Raw genomic sequence first — 21246 nt, forward strand, 5'->3', positions numbered from 1 at the left:
CTCGTAGTAGCCTATTAAAAGAAGGAGGAAGAGGAAGATATTAGATACCACGAAGAAAAAGAGTGTCGGATAAAGAAAAGACAATCCCATGAGATTTAGAATAATGAAAGACAACTTTTAAAATAGGACAAGAGCTGCCCAACATTGGGCAAAAGTAAATTGAAGCACTGCCGACTCAGCTGAGTTTCCACGATTTCCCCTCGTGTCTTGTGAGGTGTGAAACTTTGTCTGGAAGCACCGTGACCTGCAAGTATTTGGGTGTTACTTGGTCAGTGGAACAACTCCCTTAGCTGTATTATTTGATTTTAAAATCCAGGCTCTTCCCCTGTACTTACGAGGCTGAGCTAACCCATTTAAGTGCTGAGAGAAGGACTTCTAAGTTCTTCGACGAGCCGCGTAAAAGGCAAGAAAGACTCCTATACAACGGGCCGGCCTCAGCTTAAGTCTTTGGAGAAATAATAATAACAACAACAACAACAACAATAAGTCTGAATTTCGTCCTGTGCCGGTAGATCCATCAACACGAGGTCGGAGTAACTGAGCACTTTAAAATACCACCGGACTGAGACATGATCGAACCCGCTATATTGGGCTTTGAAAGCCAGCGCTCTACAACCTGAGCCACTTAGCGTGGCGGATGTCTAGATCTTCTTCTACTGAGAAAATAGAAATTTACTGACATAATAAAAACCACCACTGAAAAGAATTACGTCCTTGATGCATGTACCTAAGAATGATTAAAACTCAGCCTACCTCTCGTCTCTTCTTGGGCATAATTTAGGATGCTCTGCCTTTTCAATCGTTCTTTTCCACGAAGCATTTTACAATATATCACTTCGAAGACGAAAGAGAGACAGAGAAAGTGACGTGCACGCTTCAAAAGAGATTTTTTAAAAAACAAGCTCTTACTTTCTGAACTTAACATGTTCAGTAAAAGAGAATTTACGTAGATATTGATTAGTGCTGGAGCCTCCGTGACTCAGACGGCAGCGCGTTGGCCTCTCACGGCTGGGTACCGTGGTTCAAATCCCGGTCACTCCATGAGAAATTTGTGCTGGACAAATGAAATGAAATGGCGTATGGCTTTTAGTGCCGGGAGTGTCCGAGGACAAGTTCGGCTCGCCAGATGCTGGTATTTTGATTTGACACCCGTAGGCGACCTGCGTGTCGTGATGGGGATGAAATGATGAAGACGACACATACACCCAGTCCCCGTGACAGGGGAATTAACCAATTATGGTTAGAAATTCCCGATCCTGCCGGGAATCGAACCCGGGACCCCTGTAACCAAAGGCAAGCACGCTAACCATTTAGCCATGGAGCCGGACTGCTGGACAAAGCGGAGGAGGGACAGGTTTTCTCCAGGTACTCCGGTTTGCCCTGTCATTTTTCATTCCAGCAACACTCTTCATTATCATTTCATAGCATTTGTCAGTCATTAATATAAATCACCTTGGAAGTGGCGACCCCATTGTAATAATAGCCTATATATGGTTCATTCATTATATCGCTGACCCGATCAAAGACTGGAAAGCAGGTCGCATGTTTTCATTCATTCATTCACTCATTCATTATAAGTGCTATCAAAACTGTCTGAGGTACAGTATGTCTCTTACCTTTTACGTGACAGGCTCAGGCCTGAATAACTAGAGTGCCATGTCCAGGGGCACGAACCTGTGTTAAGTAGCATTACGCAATATAAGTCATACATAGTATAGAGTGGTTACTTTGGAAACTCATTCCATGAGTCTATGCTAACTAAGCAGCAATGAGTTGCGGTGAAAAGGAATGAAGTAAACACAGAGTCTTGTAAGGTCAGAGGGTCTTACGAGCAAGTCGATACAGGCAATCTATATAGTCACGTTCCAATGTTTGGAAAAAGCAAGCGAAGGGGTAGTTTGAAGTGTCCTGTAACTTAAAAGTTAATGGGGCCATCCCAATCAAGTATTACGAGACAGAATTATGTTTATGATGACAAATATTAGAAAGGGGGGGGGGGAGGGAGTTAGGTTATGAAGATACGTGTTAAGAGGAGAATACCGGTAGTCATGTTTAAGAAAATGAGAATTGCTACATGTATAATAGTGGGAGTAGCGATACCTGGGGGAGATGACAGAGCCAATAGAGAGCCAGAAAAGCCTTAGCTAAGAGTAAGGAATATTCTCATATTAATTGCTAGTTTCTTTAAATAAGGATGTAAGTGAAGGAACAAGCGTCTTATTGCATTAGTCTTCGCGCCGTGGGAGCTTTACCTTCAGCTCACGCCAGGGAACCGCGACCGGTTCCAGAAGTTGCGTCGCTACCTACAATGTTTCTTAGCAGATCAAGTTTTTTTTTTTTTGTTTTTGCTAGGGGCTTTACGTCGCACCGACACAGATAGGTCTTATGGCGACGATGGGATAGGAAAGGCCTAGGAGTTGGAATGAAGCGGCCGTGGCCTTAATTAAGGTACAGCTCCAGCATTTGCCTGGTGTGAAAATGGGAAACCACGGAAAACCATCTTCAGGGCTGCCGATAGTGGGATTCGAACCTACTAGTAGATCAAGTTTGGAGGGTGTTGCTAACGCTTTGTATTCATCATACTTTGATTCTCGACGTAAGCTGTAGTTCTTCTGGGCTTATCGTAGTTGACAACTTAAAACTTGAGGAATCTCTGCGAGACTCCATGATACTCTGTTTTTACATCGCTTTAGCATTTCAGCGGTACTCTAATGTTTTAGAGTCGATATTTGAAGTAGCCGTTCTGAGCTCGCAAAATGTTGTGTATGTGGGAAGAAGTACGGTACTCTTACAAGTCGTCTACAACAAATAAAAACAAAAAAGCACGAGGAAACCAATTTTGTGTAAATAAATAATTTTGTGTAATATTTTGTGTTCATACTCTTGGGAGCAATTCATTAAGTGTCCTATAGATTTTGTCTCTCTTTCGCTCTCTTTGCTCACTGTTGTGGGATCCAACCAGACGTAGTTATTCGGCATTTAAGACTCTCATGTCAGTAAAATAAAGGACCTCTTCTCAGGACGAAATACCGGCATTCCGGCGTCTATCAGAAACCTATAACAGTTGAATTATTATTATTATTATTATTATTATTATTATTATTATTATTATTATTATTGCACTTGTTTTACTTCGCAGAGACACAGATGGTGGTGGTGGTGGTGATTATTGTTTTAAGAGGAAGTAGAACTAGACAACCATCCTCTATATAACACTAGTTAGAGAGAAAAGAAGGAAGGGATCCGACACTTCGAAAAATGAAGGTATCGGCCAAGAAAGACGAGGCCCACGAAGGGCGTGAAAATGAAAACTTCCTAGACACCAAATGCTCTAATATCGTAGGGGTCGGAAAAGAACAAAAGTTGACCAACGGATGTCGGATAGGTTAGATGAAGGTGAGAAGCTTGGCAAAAGTAAGCACCTACCCAGACAGGTCTTATAATAATTATTATTAGTAGCAGTAATAGTAGAAGTGATAGTAGTAATATTCACAGTCTGACTTCAAAATTTAGATTTATACGTGGAATAGAGCAACTCACAATTATTTAGGAGTTTAGAAATTCTGTGTTAGTAGGTAGGCCTATAATAATATTTACATTATAATACATACTCATTGTCCTGAATATTGTATTGTGACCGTATCGGTCATACCCATAATTAATTAAAAATTGAATTAGGCGGTGGAAACTTTTGTCAAGCTCCTTTGTCCATATTGGAGTGAAGTTGCATCAGGATGCACAACACCTCCGACTTGGTGGTGTAAACACGAGTCCGTCATAGCTGGAGAAATACCTAGACAAAGAGCGGGCTATGAAAAATGACAAGGAATGAAAATATATAGCAATAACTCTGCCCACTAAAAATGGCCGAAACACGGTAATGCCAACGTGCAAGCTTGATTTATAGTGTAAGATTTCGAGATAAGCATATTAATTAATCAGGGAAACCTCGGCATGCTATATGTTTTTATAGTAGACCTCTGCCTAAATATTCATTTTTTTTGTAAAATTTCAACGTGTGGAATATTACGCCACCAGATGATTATATAAGCACTGTTGTAACCAAGGTTGAAGTTTACAGAACACAACTTTATTTTGCTTCACTTTATGATATTTACACAAATAACTGAAATTTATTTTGAAGCAAAAAGGAATATTGAATCTTGAGAAAAGTCTGTCTTTATACAATATGTACAGGTTTGCAGTCTTTATATACACTTCTATCTTGAAAAGATAGTCTTCGTGAATTGACACGTTGATAGTCGAGAACTATCTGGCACACTAACATAAATGTTCATGAGAGTCCTTGTTTGTTGAAGTACCTGAATTCCTAAAAAGCAAGTTCAATTGATTGAAGAAATTCCACCTAGCGAAACTAAGGGAGCTTGCATAACTTTAGGGAATGAAAATGGCTTGTAAAAGAATTACGGAACATAGGCAGCGGAAACAGGAAAGGGAGCGGTGACCAGAGGTGAAACCTCGTACTGCCAGAAATTCAGTCCACCTGGTCGAAGCACATTTTTAAGAGGAGTAGCCTCCGTGCTCGACGTAGGGTGTATTCTGGAGCTGGACACCGGGGAAGTGGGCAAGTGAGCAGGCCGGGAGCTCCTATTTATAGTACACTCGATGGTCAGGCACGCGCACTGAGGGCTGCGCGTCGAAGCTAGCAGAATGGTACACAGGCGCGCGTGCAGCTGGCTGGCGGAGCGAGAAAGGAGCGCCGGACATACAACAAGTACCAGTAGCGTACCCACGCTTGCTGAGTACGCAGACTCCGGATGGGGGATCCCCAAAAAGGTATCATTTTGATAATAAATTTCAGATAAACCGCCGATCGATTTGTTTTCCGCACATAACCAAATTACTTAAAAGTAATCGAGCGCATTGCCGATGTCACATAACTCGTAGAACCAGTGATATGCAAAATGTGGTGGGGACTGTTCGCCGTCTATCGTTCGTGCAGGGGTGAAATTATATAAGGGCCCGCCATGTTGAGGAAGCTATTACTTGACGGGAAGTATCGGAGGCAGACATACGGTCCGCTTGTGTCCTGACCTTACCTGTATTCGGGAGTGCTAATATATATTTTCCCAATACGCTGTGTGAAAAACTTTGTTCAAGTTAAAGATAAAGTTAAAGTACAGAAAGTATGTGAGAATATTGATTAACGGGACAAGTATATCGCCGGAAATTCGACCGCGGGAACTGTGTTAAAGTTTCGAAAATTGTGTTAGTGAATGACGTAATTTAATTGAACGTCATTAGACTTGTTACAGTGAAGAAGAGGACCCTAGCATAACCAGAAAAGGATTCGAACCAGTGATCCACGCCAGCGCCATGAGGGGTTAAACGACGTCAAGGGCCTTTCCGAGGCCTGAACCATGGATTTATCGACATGACGATGAGTACATAAAATTTAAAGTATTATCCAAGTACATTGTAAGGTTATTTTCTTGCTAGTTGCTTTACGTCGCACCGGCACAGATAGGTCTTATGGCGACGATGGGACAGGAAAAGGCTAGGAGTGGGAAGGAAGCGGCCGTGGCCTTAATTAAGGTACAGCCCCAGCATTTGCCTGGTGTGAAAATGGGAAACCACGGAAAACCATTTTCAGGGCTGCCGACAGTGGGGTTCGAACCTACTATCTCCCGAATACTGGATACTGGCCGCACTTAAGCGACTGCAGCTATCGAGCTCGGTAAGGTTATTTTCATGTAAGCGTATGTAGATCACATAAGCAAGGTTAGTAATGTAAATTGCATGTATTTTTGAATTAGGGAGAGACTTGTGAGTGATCTTTATATTGTATTAAATAATAACTCAGAGGTAATTACATGTAGTTACGGAAGAGGTATCCTGGACTGTACAACTTAGGTAAAATCCAGAAAATACCTCATACGGATAAGGTCGTATACTTTCAAACATATATTTAAGTAACTATTAAAGAATATGTCTGTGGTAGTAAACTATAATTGAATGTGGTATCAGTTACAAGTGAGTTGTATTTAGAAATTGAACAGAACCAATGACATGTGATAGCGATGGATGCGATGATCGGATGGTCTCTCCCCCGGGTTGTTGGCCATCCGTGGCTGGGGGAGGGGGATGTCCGTTCTTTATTTCCAGTCGACCATGTGGAGTTAAATATATTTGATTTTCCGTAATTAATAATTCTGTTTGCATGTCAGTGCAATGGTCGCGGCGGGCAGACTTTCTCCCCCTCCCCGGTGGGCGGTTGTCCCTCACTTTGGGGAGGGGTCTGTCCGCTGTTTTTATAAGGATGTATAACTTGTGGGGTATGCAACATATACTAACATTATCTAACTGTTAACGAATTTGAATATCTTTGGACTTTTTGTATCTTGCTTTCGGTTATTGGTTTGTTTGGAGTACGTTCAAATTTAACTACATGTAATGTTTTACATTACAATAAACGAATACGCTCTCCCCAGTTGGTGGTTATCCTGACTGGGAGAGAAGTGTATTCATTCAAATAATGTTTAACTAGATGGAAACGAAAATTCTGTAATATGGGCTAAATTTTCGGGCCTATAAAATAAAATTTAAAGTAACGCATGTGCATGATTTAGTGACGAAATATCAGAAAGGTTGAGAGTGCTTTAGATTGAGAGGGTAAAATATAGATTTGTTTTATTGAAGATTTATAACGATAAAATTAATATCTTCCTTTATATGGAATATTCAATCTATATTGGTAATGAATGACGGCAGTGTCTTCAAAATGCCAGTATTGGCATAATAATCACGGGTGTAGAAAGGCACTCTGGTTTTAAAGTAAATTTGTATTAGTAGAATATAGAGATGGCTGTATTAATTTGTGTAAGTTGTGAAAAGCCTGGACCCGAACGGACGTCCTCCCCTTGTTTAGATAAAGTTTTCCTTCTATGTAAAGAAGTATATGATTTTCTTTAAAATTAGAATACAGTTATGGATACGTTTAAATCCATTTGAATCATCGCCATAAGACCTATCTGTGTCGGTGCGACGTAAAGCCCCTAGCAAAAAAAAAAAAAAAAAATCCATTTGAGATTTTTGTCTGAGTTCAATTGTATAGGAAAACATACGCTGATTATTCTGTGCGTTCGATTAGGTGTGAACCTGGGTCTTCCAAGTCTATGGATGTGACTTAATGTGAGTTGTAAGCGGGCAGAGAATTAATAAGCAAATGAAGCCTTTGACTATGATAACAGGATATCAGTTGAAATGATATATATTTGCCACGATGTTTCCTCAGGGAGACTGGTCGTCTCGCCTTGAGTGTGTTTAAAATGAGTGATCTCCGGCCAGCCATTACCAGGTATGGCTCTGCGTTGTATGATTATGGCTTTTAAAGGGTGCGCTAGCACACTCTCGTAAGAAGGGATTTTGCCAAGTGTCTTGTTCAAGCCTGTGCACCAAGATGGAAAGCTAAAGGATTCACAAATATATGATCGCATTTAGAGATTTCTTTTTAAAATCTTTCATGTTTATTTCTGTAAATAAATTAAATAACTTGAATGCCAGTATTGTACTGTGTGTTGATCTTATGAATAATTGAGATAGGGAGTTTTTAGAGACCCGTTTGTCGGTGACATCCTGGAGACCATCGGTTCGAAGTCCAAGGCAGGCCCTGGATTTTCGTCATACACAAGTTTATTTTCTTGTTCCTCGAAATACAGCCAATCGCATGTGTTTATTGCTTATATTTTTGTTTATAATATGCGTACATAATTTTTGATTGTGTTCCTTGAAATTTATTTCATGTTTTATGTATGAATTCGCGAACGGGTTCTGTCTCGTCATTTTGTCACCGGCTTCATTGCGATGTGAGTTCGATTCCGGTCCCGACATCTGTTTAATTTTATTGTTGGTTGTGATAGAGCCCACTAGTGTTAGCTTATTCTTTTGTTCATATATTAGAAGTATAGTTAATTAGGTAGGCGACCATTCCAAGTTATCTCCGATTTTAACGTAGATACAGAGGCGGCCAGAAATATTCAAATGTAGGGATGTGAAGCTATAATTGTTGAAATGATCGAGGTAGTATGCGGAATTATGTATTATGTCGTGACTTCACCGATGCATTATCATGTGTTACAAACACAGACACAGTATACAAACGATGAGAATACGTGTGTGTTCTGTAACATGTGACTTCCTTCAACAACGTTCCGTAACCTAATGACACAAGTATTCAAACGCGATCTATCAGCGAATAGTACAACCCATTAAACGATGGCAATGTTGACATCTGTACCTTCAGAGCACCTCAGTCGTCTCTCCAGCCATACAGTACACAAGCAACATCGAATACGAGTGTTCATAGTCGAAATGAGGCGAAAAGGAAAGGAGACAACTCTAGAGGAGAGAAAAATCATCTAGCGCCTGCATGAACAAAAGAGGACATGTAAAGAAATTGGAGAAGCTGTACGCAGAAATCTGTCCAATGTGTGGTGTGTCATCCAAAGTTACAAAACGAGGAATACCGTTGTTAATCAGCCTAGGAAAGGTGCTCCGCCAAAATTTACGTCTCGAGATAAAAGACTGGTGCTTAAAATAGTGAAGCAAAATCCCAGACTAACAGCAACATAAATTAGAGCACATTTCGAGGAACATCTTGGGAAGGTAGTTCATGAAGGAACAGTTCGTAGGGTTATGAACAGTACCGCGTACCAATCCAGAACACTAAGACATAAACCGAATGTCAGTAAAGTAAACAAGAGAAAGCGTTTGGAATTTGCTAATGAATATGTATCGTAGAATAATGCATTCTGGGATCGTGTGTTATGGTCGGATGAAAAAAAAGTTCAATATATACCGAAGTGATGGCCGATCAAACGTGTGGAGACAGAAAAATACTGAGTGGGACCCTCAACATATGGAAGCTACGGTCAAGCATGGGGTCGGCAGCGTGATGGTATGGGGATGTATGGCGTCAAGTGGTGTGGGTGAGCTAGCTTTCATTGAGGGCAACATGAACAAGTATGATTGTAAGAACATACTACAAGAACATCTGAAGAAAAGCGCTCAAAAACTAAATCTTGGAAATAATTTTTATTTCCAACAAGATAGCGATCCGAAATACACCTCCGAAGTTGCTAGATTATGGATCATCTACAACACACCCCATATATGAAAACACCACCTCAATCATCCGACTTGAACCCCATCGAGAACATTTGGCAGGTATTGGAAGATAGGACCAGGAAACATCACATCACCAGAAAGACGACACTAAAGGAAATTATTCTGCAGGAATGGAACAAAATTGCTGCGGACATAACTAGCAAGTACGTACATTTAATGCCAAGGCGTTTGGCAGCAGTGATTCAACGTAAAGGTATGACAACCAAGTAGGCTACTAGAGTGCAGTGTTTTGTATATTTGAATACTTATGTCCCAATGTTGGAAGAACCTTTTTCAGCACAAAAATGTATTCGTGTAACTTACGTGCATATATGTGACATTAACATGAAGGTACGGTGTATTACAAACCATGGAAGAGGAGTGTTTATTCCTATAGTGTATGTTTTGGTCATTAAATGTACTCTTATAGTGGCATAATGTTGCATTTGAATACTTCTGTCCGCCTCTGTAGATCTTACGCGACGAACGCACCGTGGCCCTGAGAGGCCGGAGGTTTGATTCCATGGAACGGAGGAAGTGCAGTTGATCCTTGCACGGTCGAAAGAGCTTTTGTTCACCCATCACTTTGAAGTTTACTGTTCTTCGCTTTCTAGATGAGGTGGCATTTGACTCCAGACTGAAAAGGTTATATACCATCGAACGCCTTGGCGTATGGTGCTGTATGGCGGTAGTCCGGTTTGGGGATCAATGATGCTGTCGTATAGTTCTATCGGGCAATGGCGAGGGTGGTATGGTTGCAGTGTGTCGTTAGTTATTGCGTGAAAACAAAACAATAATAATTTTATGCGAAGATCGTCATAAATCGAACATTGCTGATGATAGTATTTACTTATACGTTACCGTACGGTAACAAACATAAAAGCTGTCCAATATATTTATCTTGTAATCTCCTCTTATGGTACCGGTACCGTTTTATTCAGTTTCTACGGAGCCCACTGAATATAGGCAGGGATATGCCTCATACTTAGGAATTAATACACACACAATATCCCCTGGTCGTGAAAGACGAAGCCATTTTTTCTTTCTTTTGATTTCCGCCAATCCCAGCATGTCTAGCAGATGTCCTGATTGCGAACAGTGCAGATGGCGAACAAGTGGGAAATACCAAGTTGCCCAACCCGCTTGACTAGAAATGTTGAGTTGGATATGAACAAAATTCTAATTTGACGGGATGCAGAAAAATTAACCCTCAGTTGGTACATCAAGTTGTGGTACACACAATTGGTGTATTAAAGTATTTGGCGCAACTCATTGCCAGTTCAGTGGCGCCAGTGTTGAGCTGGCTTGTTCTGTTTATGTGCAGTGATTGTTTTGCTAGCGCTGTTTTGTTCTCGTTTCGTTTTTTATGATGGCATGTTTAAGTGAACAATGTGCAGCTGTGAAATTTTGTTTTCTACTCGTCAAAAAAGAACCGACGTGTGGCAGACAGGAGACTGGTTCTTCCACCACGCAGGATTCTACCTAAGATGAATTATAATGCTGAAGATGGCACAAACATCCAGCCCCCAAATCAGAAGAATTAACCAATGAAGGTTAACATCCCCGACCCGACAGGGAATTGAACCCGGGATCTTTTGGACCAAAGGCCAGCATGTTAACCATTTACACATGGAGTCAAACATGCCCTTACTTAAGGCGTGGAGATGGGAAACCATGGAAAACCATTTTCAGGGCTGCAGATAACGGGGTCTAAACATACCATCTCCCGAATGGAAGTTCACAACTACGTGAACCAAACCGCACGGCGAGCTCACTCGGTATTATTATAATTGATTATCTACTTTGAGATTAAAAAGATTTTTGCAGCTCCTTTTTTGTCCTTAAGTCAAATGTCAGGAACTTTATCCGGGTAAACTCTTCCCTGATTACATTTGAAAAGAACTGAGTGAGTGTGAGACTGCATTTAACAAATCGATAGTGTACGCTTCAATTACTGCGTATCTATATATATAAAAACTACTGGACCGATTTCGCTGAAATTTTCACAATTTGTTCTTATTTCATCTGAAAGGGATTATGAAGTGGTTTGAACGAAATCGGTAAAGTAGTTGTGTTACTATGAGTAATTTTATGTAATTTTATTAAATTGCAAAGCCGCACCAAGATTGGATCGACTTGATGGACAGATTGTCGCTAGGCGACAGCAGCTTACGTTATACCATGATAGTCCGCTAAATGAAATGGCGTATGGTTTTTAGTGCCGGGAGTGCCGAGGACATGTTCGGCTCGCCACGTACAGATCTTGTGATTTGACTCCTTTAGGCGACCTGCACGTCGTGATTAGGATAATATTTGCTGTATATAGGAGGATGAAAACACGCCGCATTGACTTACAAAGTACCTTCCTTGATACGAGGTGCATTCTTATGCCTATTATTTTGTAATAGCAATCCAACATGCCGTGATCGAGATGTACTTTCATGTCATAGTACCAACATTGGCAGGTCTGCCCATTTTGAAGAATGCAGCTGTGTATTAGACGTGTGAAGTATTTAAGAAACTTTTAAAAATATAGAATATCAACAATGGAATGACAAGAGTTATCACCCCCCCCTCCTAACGAAGAGCAACTGGGGGTTCCCAACGAGCAAAGGCGAGTCTATGTAATCTATAGGTGGGTATGTACGTATGTATTGCATCTCCTCCTATACCACTCGAGCGATTTCAACCAAACTTGGTACACTTATGACTTAGTGTTGAATTCATAGTTTTCGTGGTCGCTGAGATAAATAGTGACACTCCGGATCTTAAAGTCCAATTTCAGGGGCGAGGAGGAGTGAGAAATAATAATAATAATAATAATAATAATAATAATAATAATAATAGAAAATAGAGCCGAATTCATCATTTTCAGGGTGACTGAGATGAATAGTGATACTCCGGAATTTTTTTTCAGATATGTCGTTTAAATTGTAATTAGGGTTGAAGTATTGGTCAAGGTGAATAAAACGATTTTCAGTAGTGTTTAGAAGGGGGCGTTTGTTAATGATTTTAAGTATTGTTATGTCTTTTTCAATATTGGTGAAATTATGTTTGGAGTCTCGTATGTGTTGTCCTATAACAGAGAATCTGTTGTATTTAATGGCGTTGATATGTACGGAGTATCTGATATTAAAGTTGCGTCCAGTTTGACTGATGTACGAGGAGCTGCAGTTGTTACATTTGAATCTGTATACTCCAGATTTAGAAAAAGCAGTAGATTTATTTTGTGATTTAGAGTTGTGTAATATATCAAAAGGCCCCCTGGTCGCCAACCCACGCTTCCAAGTTAAGAGCCCTGGGGCTTTCATGTTCTTGTATAAGCTTCACAGAAATTGTGAAAGTATGTGATGGAGAGTTAAAAAAGGTTAACTGTTATATTAATGTGAGATGTAGCTCGTGGGGGAAGATTTTGTATAGCAATGTAAGGTAGTATTTATAATTTATGGGACATGCATGTGGACTCTTGGGTGGATGAAAGCCTCGATACGGCCTGTATATCACGAAGGAAGTTCTCTGAATAACTGGAAATGAAAAATATTACGGTTCAGTTTTTGGAAGCTTGACATGTCGGATTTGTTTCTAAGGAAACGTATAATCTCATTATTGTCACAAAAACGTTAGTGGCAGCTTCTCATACATGCGACACATAGTAATCACTGATCATTGAGCGTGATGCACCATCTCCAGGACTGAGGTAGAAACATTACTACAGTATTTGATATCCTTAAAGGAAAAAGTGTCCAGAACGGTATGCGAGGGCAGAAGTTTCACAGCCCAATTCAACAATCTTCCGGAAGGAAACAATATAATATACGAGAGAAACTGAGTTCTATTTTCTTACGACCTTATTCCTTAGTGTAATATACCTATAATTTTAAGTTCTGGTAGGAAATAATGGAACTGGGAGAACCCTTCATTCTGCTCCATAATCGCAACACATTCGGTGCGCAGTCAACAATAAGACACGACAGAAACATACTATTGTTGAACAGGTCGCTTACTGTGCAGTCCGCATTCAGTTCATATAAGAAGGATAAGAAAAGTTGTCGCTATTCCCCGTACACCCAGCACGCGTCCGTAAGGATTCCGGGGGCGATCAAGCGTGCTGACTCTCTGGATGGTTGCCACGGGTGATGGCGGGGAGGGGCCATCACTACGGGGAAGCCTGCTGCGATCGCAGTTGGTACTACCCCACTGTACTTGTTAATATCGTCGGGGTGACAGTCGAACTCGACACGAGGTACTGCTCCTCAGAACAGGGGTTTTCTCTGTTTGGGGATTCAGTCCCGAGTGTCGGAAACGACTGAAACTTCGGAGATATTAACAAATACGCGGGATGAGGTGCGCGTCCGAAAGGATTCCGGGGGCGACAAAGCGCATCGACTTACTGGATGGTCGCCACGGGTGATGGCGGGGAGGAGCCATCACCTCTACGAAAGCTTCCTGCGTTAGGTCAAGGAGGCATGGTGGAGAAGTTCTACCCACTATCTGACAAGAAAGAAGAAATGTGCGGTGAATCGACAAAATGACGCATGTTCAGTTGATGTGAAGAGTTTCAATTGTAAAATGTTGGTATCAATGGATGGTAATAAAATCTATGTATGGATAATTTTGTATATCCCTATGATATTCGCTAAATAAAATTCATCATCACTGTTCTTAACTGCAGTATTTTTTAATATTCAAGCGAATAAAGAAGGCTAAATGTATTTACACTGATGGGTTATTGAAAAGCTCACAACCATAGTGTTAACGAGAGATTTAAGATAATACATACCTCCCATAATTTCGGAAATCATAGAGCCGGGAGATGGTATTGATTATTTTAATCTTAATTTTCGATACATGCAGTTTACAAAAATGATTATAGTATAATTGAAAAACGTGCACTAAAAGCACAAATAAAGAATAACCTGTCCGGAAATATGATGAATAAAAATTTAATACAAGTATTTGTGAGTAATTTAGAAGTTGAACAGAAAAAAGAATGGCCTGAAAAGTGTGTTAGAAATATTATTGTAAGAAATGGAAATTCTCGGACATGCTATCGAGGAAACATGGCACCCGGCCCAAAGAGGTCAGCACAGTAGTTATCCTCAGTCCCTCCATATGTCCGACTCCTGAAATGAATATTAATATTGACTCTCGAAAGAAAAAAATATAAAAAATAAAACGTGCAGACTAATAGAACTATTACGATAAAATTATTATATGCTATGTCTATAATCTACGTATCTAACTGCTCTACTCTTCAACGGAGTTATATTTTCTAGTATATACTGTGACCGTACCGGCACAATTAGTATTTATTTCAAATGATATGCTTGGTAAGGAAGCTGGCAGCAAGCTTTCTTTGTGTGGATGCTGGGGGTATCGTCAGGTTGCGCAATACGAAGCCCGCCAGAGAGGCGCCTTCACCCGCCCACTGGGTGGCTTAAGGAATCCCCGAGCTAGGCACACGTCATAGAAGAAGCAGGAGAAGAACACTATTTAGCGACTCCATATTGGAAAACATCTGCCAGCGTACGGCGATGCCAAAGCGATCGGGCAAAATTTAATGCATTTTCGGCATAAATAAGGCTTAATTAACAATACTCCACCCGTTAGAGTAGTGTGCTGAATTTTGGTGGAATTATAAAGTCAAGAGTTCTGGTAGAAAATACTCTCCAAGCGAAAGGCGTTGGTAAACAACTTACATAATACCCATAGCGTACGGACGCGATGGCTGAAGCCAGATGCCTTTGGGGATTCCCTACTTCCCCTCCAAGATGATAAATTAATTACGGCAGATCCGCCGAACATATCCAATTCCGCATGGCATAGCGTACTTGTGCATATCCAAGTCACACAGTCTAGCGTATTGCTAATTTCGACAGGCTGGTTTATCCAGGAGCAGTCGAAATAAGAGTGGGGATGAAGTCACTAAACCGCCCCTACCACCGGGGCTAGTATAAGTTTTTTGCAGTTCCAGGGAACTGGAGTAGTCGTTGAGGAGCTTTCGACGGGAAACGACGGTCGCTTCGCTATCGGATTACCGCTCCTTGGTATACTATGTGAACAAAGCGGCAGGGAAAATCTTTCAGTTTTTTTTTTGTGATTATAATGTGTGATCGGCAACAGACGATTACGGTAATGAGATATACTTAAGATATCGGTTGCAAAGTAGACTAAGACTTCGTGAAAGATGAAGTAGGATTTTGCATAACAACTACTTGATAGTACGTAGAATTTCTCGAGCAGAACAAAGAACTGTATAAAATCACGCTGTTTCTGAACAGAGCGTAGGTCAGATTATTAACTGATTAACAATCTAGTGAGGAGTGTTCCTGAACTATTAAACCATACAGAAGATAGGGATAGAAAATTCTGCATCATACGAATGCAGGGAACGCCCGGTTTAACAGTGTAATAGACTAGCTGAAAGTAGCCGATATATTCATCTCCTTGTAACTGGCAGTGGGTAGACAAAGAAGTAATAGGAGTGAACGGTAACACGTGTGCAAGAAATTGATAAATTGTGTGAATTACAATCTAATTTCAGTGATCCGTGTGTTACTAAAATGGATTACGCGAGACAAGATATGGAACTTCTGAACTCCAGGACTACAGGATCCAGCGCCATGGAGTAATCCAACATGGGCAGGCCTCCGGATCCTCCGGACAGGGCCGAAGACGTCAACTGTTGAGTACAAAGTTATGTTTCTTACCAATGCTAGTATTTCCCTTTGTAAATAATAGTCATGAAGTATAGGGTTAAAATAACATATATAAATAGGTTTAATCCGCCCAAGAATGGTCGGGAATCCTTTTATTCATTTTTGTTTCAATAAATTAATTAGATATGGGAAGGGAGTGATCCTGTGTTAGTGTATAGAATAGGGGACCCCTTTTAGTGGATATATTTGCATGTTATTATAATTTGTTTATTTAGTGCTGAGAAGGAATTGAGGGGGGAAAAGGAATAGAATGATATGTAGATTAATAATGTAGATCTCATCTGAGCAAGTGCCTAAGTTACGTAGGGATTAGCGAGGTGACAGAGTCATCAACAAGTGCCCGTATGAAAGGAAAAACTTGGGCTAGAATCAGCACTATGTTCGTAAAGTCAGAAATAGCATGTTGTTGCATGGTAGTATAAGTTTTGGCTGTAACTGGTGATGTTCAAGGAATGACGTGCCGAGGTTTGAACCCCTGTCCTCCACTACACTATTGAGGTTAGATGTAGAAGGTCTGTTAGTGGTTTGGAAGGATTTGATAATTTAAATTAATTTGAATTTCATTATTATTATTATTATTATTATTATTATTATTATTATTATTATTATTATTTTCTTAATGTAACTTGAGCAGTGTTTTGATACTATACATTTCAAGCAAAAGGTTAGAAGATTATTATTATTATTATTATTATTATTATTATTATTATTATTATTATTATTATTATTATTAGTATTGTTATTATTTTACCTAAGGTATTTTGATTGATGATTTATACCGATAGATAGGGTAGTATCTGATAGGTACACATACTCGCCTCAGAGGCGGAGAAATAGGAGTATTGCTATGGTCAGGGGCTAACGGATGGTGCACTTTGGAAGGAGAGAAGATACGAGTCGAACTCCAGACCTCCAGAGATATGAGAGAATGAAATGTGAATTAACGGTCGAATTTGAGAAATGATTCTCGTGTACTGAATGTATGTGGGCTGGTCCGAGCATTGAATAAAATGTGCCAGTTTTCTCATGAATTAATTTGATGGACACAGAGAGAGAAAAAGGCCTAGCGGGAAGCAGGCTGAATGGTGTTTTTTTTGTCTCCGGACCGTGGGACAAGTGTCAGCTGTGAATTTATGGCTGAGAGGGGAGAATCTGGAACAGGGAGGAAGATATACAAGCAGAAAGGTTGGTCGAACCAACATTCTGGTTTCTTTGAGAATAAAGACAGCAAGTGCTTTAATTGCCACCCCGTAGACCATGACCTACAGAGCAATATAGATGTTTATTTTTGTTATGACAGTTCGATACACGATTAGATTAATTAGGGCTTGATTACAGTACCCTGGATGGAGACGACCAGAGTCTCAGGTTCGAACCTCATGTGGGCACAGCAGTGATCAACAGCTCGCTAAGACAGCGGGTTACAACGGTTAGATTACAGCCATCGTCTTTATTGATACATGTGTTTGATATATTTTCTTTTTCAGGATATGTTTTTGTTGGTTACTTTTAATCGATGTCGGTTTGAATCTAGACTTCGTGAAAGTCCACTGGTAGTGATTGCAAATGATAGTTCGTTGTTCAAGTCTGTGTTTATTTTATATGGAAGACTTGAGTCCTTTTTCTTTCCTTCTCCGTGTTTTAGTGACGGATTTCTGATATGGTCAGAATGTTCGGATTAATTATGTTTTTAATCTTTACTTCATTGATTCCTAGCGTTAGCCGACCATTCAAAGGCGGACATTTTTCTTTTGTGTAAATAGAGTCTAATGTGTAATACGGGATTCAGTCCCATGGAATACTCGCATTGGGGGAACATGGCTTGTTTTGTTTGTTTTTGTGAATATGATAGGGTACTCAGTGGTTTATGCTAAACCGGGTGATGACGCGCACAAAACAATTGCGATAATACACAAACAATTTGTGTAGCATCCATCCAAACTAATGTAATAATTATGTAAGCAATATATGACACAGGCAATTCAAAGTGATAGTATGTGAAAAAGTGAAATCATATTAACAACCTCTCGGTTATTCTCTGTTTTGGTAGAGAGGGATATGGATATTTACGTCTGTGTCAAAAGGGAAAATTTATTGGAGTAGAGAAAATAACAGCTAACGTTGCCTTTCACATAGATTTTGTCTGTGGAATGTGGAGGTAACAGCCGATGTCAATGGCAGCCCGGATTTTTCCGCTGCTAAAATAAGTGATTTGCTCATATTAATTGTGTCAGAAGTATCAAGAGTGTATGTAAATTTGTATATTTCACCGAGTGAGTAGTAAATTGTTCCAAACGATTTTATGCCTATCTATACCGAAAAACATGCATCCAGAATCCTCTTCCGTTCATTGTAGGCCTTTAAGATAGCTTATGTTTGATAGCCTCTTTATGCCGCGAACGTTCTTCGGCCCTGAGGAGTCCGTGTTCAGACCTCAGGAACGGGAGAGTAGCTGTGATCTAGCTGAGTCGAATGGTCGATAACTCTTCATGTGAGTGGATTAAGTATACAATCCCAATGAGGAGAAATCGGCACAGACCGAAAAGATCCCTTGACTATCGACTTCCGTGGAGCATGGTCCCATGTGTTCGTGACCCGAAAGGGTTGGTTTGTTATCACATGGTCCCATGAGTCATGGGGGACGGTGGTTAAAGGTCCCATATGGCGCCCTCCGTGTTGGCATTTTCGGCATTTTCGGCATTTGCGTGTAGGCATTTTCGGCATTTTTCGGTAGGTATTTTCGGATTTGAATTTTTTTTCTTTATTGGGCGCATGGCACATATACCTAAGTTAAAATGGATAGGAATGGCCAATTATGACAAGGAACTGATTTAGTTCATACTTGGATGCACGTAATTGGACCAGTAGTTAAATCTGAATGACTAAGTAAATAATAAATGTTAATTTGAGGAATTTTTCGGTATGTCGTGGTTATTATTATTATTATTATCATGGCAATAACCATGACGGTCATTCAAAGCAATGGACGTACCCGGAAGGTAAATAAGGATTCAATCGAGTCCAGGAAACAATGAAATGATTTTCCAGAATCTGGGGAAAAATGAATATCGATACCCTTCAGGTAATCGTATTCGCGGGTATGAGTCGGAAGGTACTGTTTGATGTAGGCCTCATTGCTAGTAGTGAATGTTATTTATATATTAAGGTAGATTTCTCGTGATTTAGCAAGGGTAACCTCAGGCCCTGGAGCTGATTATGAAATGGCAATAAATTAGGTTTCAGACGGAAAGTCTTGGGACGGTATGACCTATTGTATCGGGTGTATCTGCCTCAATGCTTGAAGGATGACCTGTTTTATTGGCATATACCACCTGTGTTGGTAATTTAATGCGCGCGTGATTAATTTATTCAAAATTGATTATTGATGAAAAAGGCTATGTTTTAAAAGTTGTTTATGCACTCGGTGAAACAGGGGTGTACATGTTAGGCAACTTCGAGTTAGCCGTGTTTGAGGCGGTGTTTTGGAATTAATGTTTTGATTTTCAAAATTTTTCGAAGTTGAACGGGGGGAACGCATTCTTGAATGAACATTGTTTTGTGCGTCTATCAACCCGAGGTCCAAGGTCCGAAGGTGAAGGGGGTCTCATTTTAATGAAAACAGTTGTATTATCATGGATATGGAGGCGTTAAAGGAACTCTTACGGGAGATGAGTGAGGATATTCAGGCGAATTTAATGGAAAAACTGAATCAATCTAATGAGGACATGCAGGCAAAATTTAATCAGAATAGCGAAGACATGCAGTGTATGAAAGAACTGATGCGGAAAAATAGCGAGGAGATTCGGGATAACCTAACGGAAAAACTGAATCAAACGAGTGAGGATATTCAGGAAAAGATGACGGGAAAACTGAGTCAGGCTATTGGAAACATTCAGGAAAACCTCAAAGAAATGATAGACCAGGTACAGACAGAGTGTAAGGTAGGAAGGGAAGAAATAAATAAGCGATTAGAGCGAATCGATGAGCGGCAGGACGAATTGGTCGAACAATTGAGAGTCGATCGGGAACGCTGCATTAAGATAACCGAACGTTTAGAAGAGCGAGTAGGGAGCGTTGAGGCAAAGCAGGAGGAGATCAGTAAGACCATGGATACGGCAATTGAACGCATTGACTGTGTTGAGGCTCAAAGCACAAGTGTCGCGGAGCAGTTAGACCAACATATGAAGGCGACAGTTGAATACCAAGAAAATCAGCGTAGGGAAACTGAGGCAATAACTCGGGAAATATCCCAAACCCAGATGAAGCTGAATGATGTACGCCATAAAGCCGAAGCGTTACGACAGGAGTTTACCGACACGATCGAACTGCGTGTAGCAGAGGAAAGAGAGCTAACGTCCGTAAACATTACCGCGATCCGGGAAGAAATCGACAAGAGGGACGATAAACTTTCAGACAGGATCGAGGATTGGTCACATAGAACTCAGAAGGTCAAGCTCAAAGTAGACATCCACGACGCCATAATTCAGGAATTAAAGGAAGAGTTTGGGAAAATTAAAGTAGGGAAGAATTTTCAGGAAGTTGGGAAGGAATTTAGCCCAATGAAACCAACTCAATTTAATCCGTTCGACACAAAGCCCGAATCCGAAAGATCAGGACTCTTCCAGACAATGAATATGAGTCAAGATCAGATAGCGGGGACACCAGGGCATAACTCAACATTCCTTCCTGTCGAACCGATCCCCATCTATAACATGGTGAAGATGGCGGACGACAAACCAAAACGTTTCAAACCCGGCGGGAATATGACGCCAAAGAAGTTTTTGATTGAGATGGACGGTTACATGAGCGATAACCGGATCTCGTCTGAACGAAAGTTACGGGTTGTCGAGAAATTTTTAGAGGACCAGGCCCTTGTATGGTTCCAAGCATTTCGATACTGCTTCGACGGGTACGAAAGCTTTAAGAGGGCATTTCTAGACAAATATTGGGGAATGCAAACGCAGCAGGGTTTGCGCCTCGAACTGTACTCACGTCGGTATTCGATGACGGGACCGACGCGCTTCTGCGAGTACTTCACAGGACAGCTAGTGAAGATGAGGGAGTTGGACAACCCTCCGGCAGAAGGCGAACTATTGGCAGCGCTCACAGAACAATTTCCCGCTGACGTGCAGCGTATCTTGATAGCGGCAGATGTAAAAACAGCTGTTGAGATGGAGCAAGTGTTGCGGCACCTGGACCAGACGTCGGGTGGCCAACACATGCGGACCAGGCAGACTGAAATGGTAAACACCGTGAACTGCCAAGGAAATGCTAATTCGGTCGGTCAAAAGGACCAAGGGACAAGTACGCGGGAATTGTACGCTACAAATAACCATTCAAGGGATAGTAGGTGGAATCCTCGTCCGTGGAAGGAGGATAGGCGGAGTTACGGTCGGCAATC

The 21246-nt window shown here is 40.8% G+C and overlaps 1 protein-coding gene across 4 annotated transcripts in view; it reads right to left on the bottom strand.

Annotated features, from left to right (window-relative positions):
• The window catches only part of LOC136871959 (putative uncharacterized protein DDB_G0291608), a 609035-nt gene that overhangs the window by 82311 nt on the left and 505478 nt on the right, over positions 1-21246 (bottom strand). The window lies entirely within an intron of this gene.

This window comes from Anabrus simplex, chromosome 4, assembly GCF_040414725.1.
Source record: "Anabrus simplex isolate iqAnaSimp1 chromosome 4, ASM4041472v1, whole genome shotgun sequence".
In the NCBI taxonomy this organism is placed as follows: Eukaryota; Metazoa; Arthropoda; class Insecta; order Orthoptera; family Tettigoniidae; genus Anabrus; species Anabrus simplex.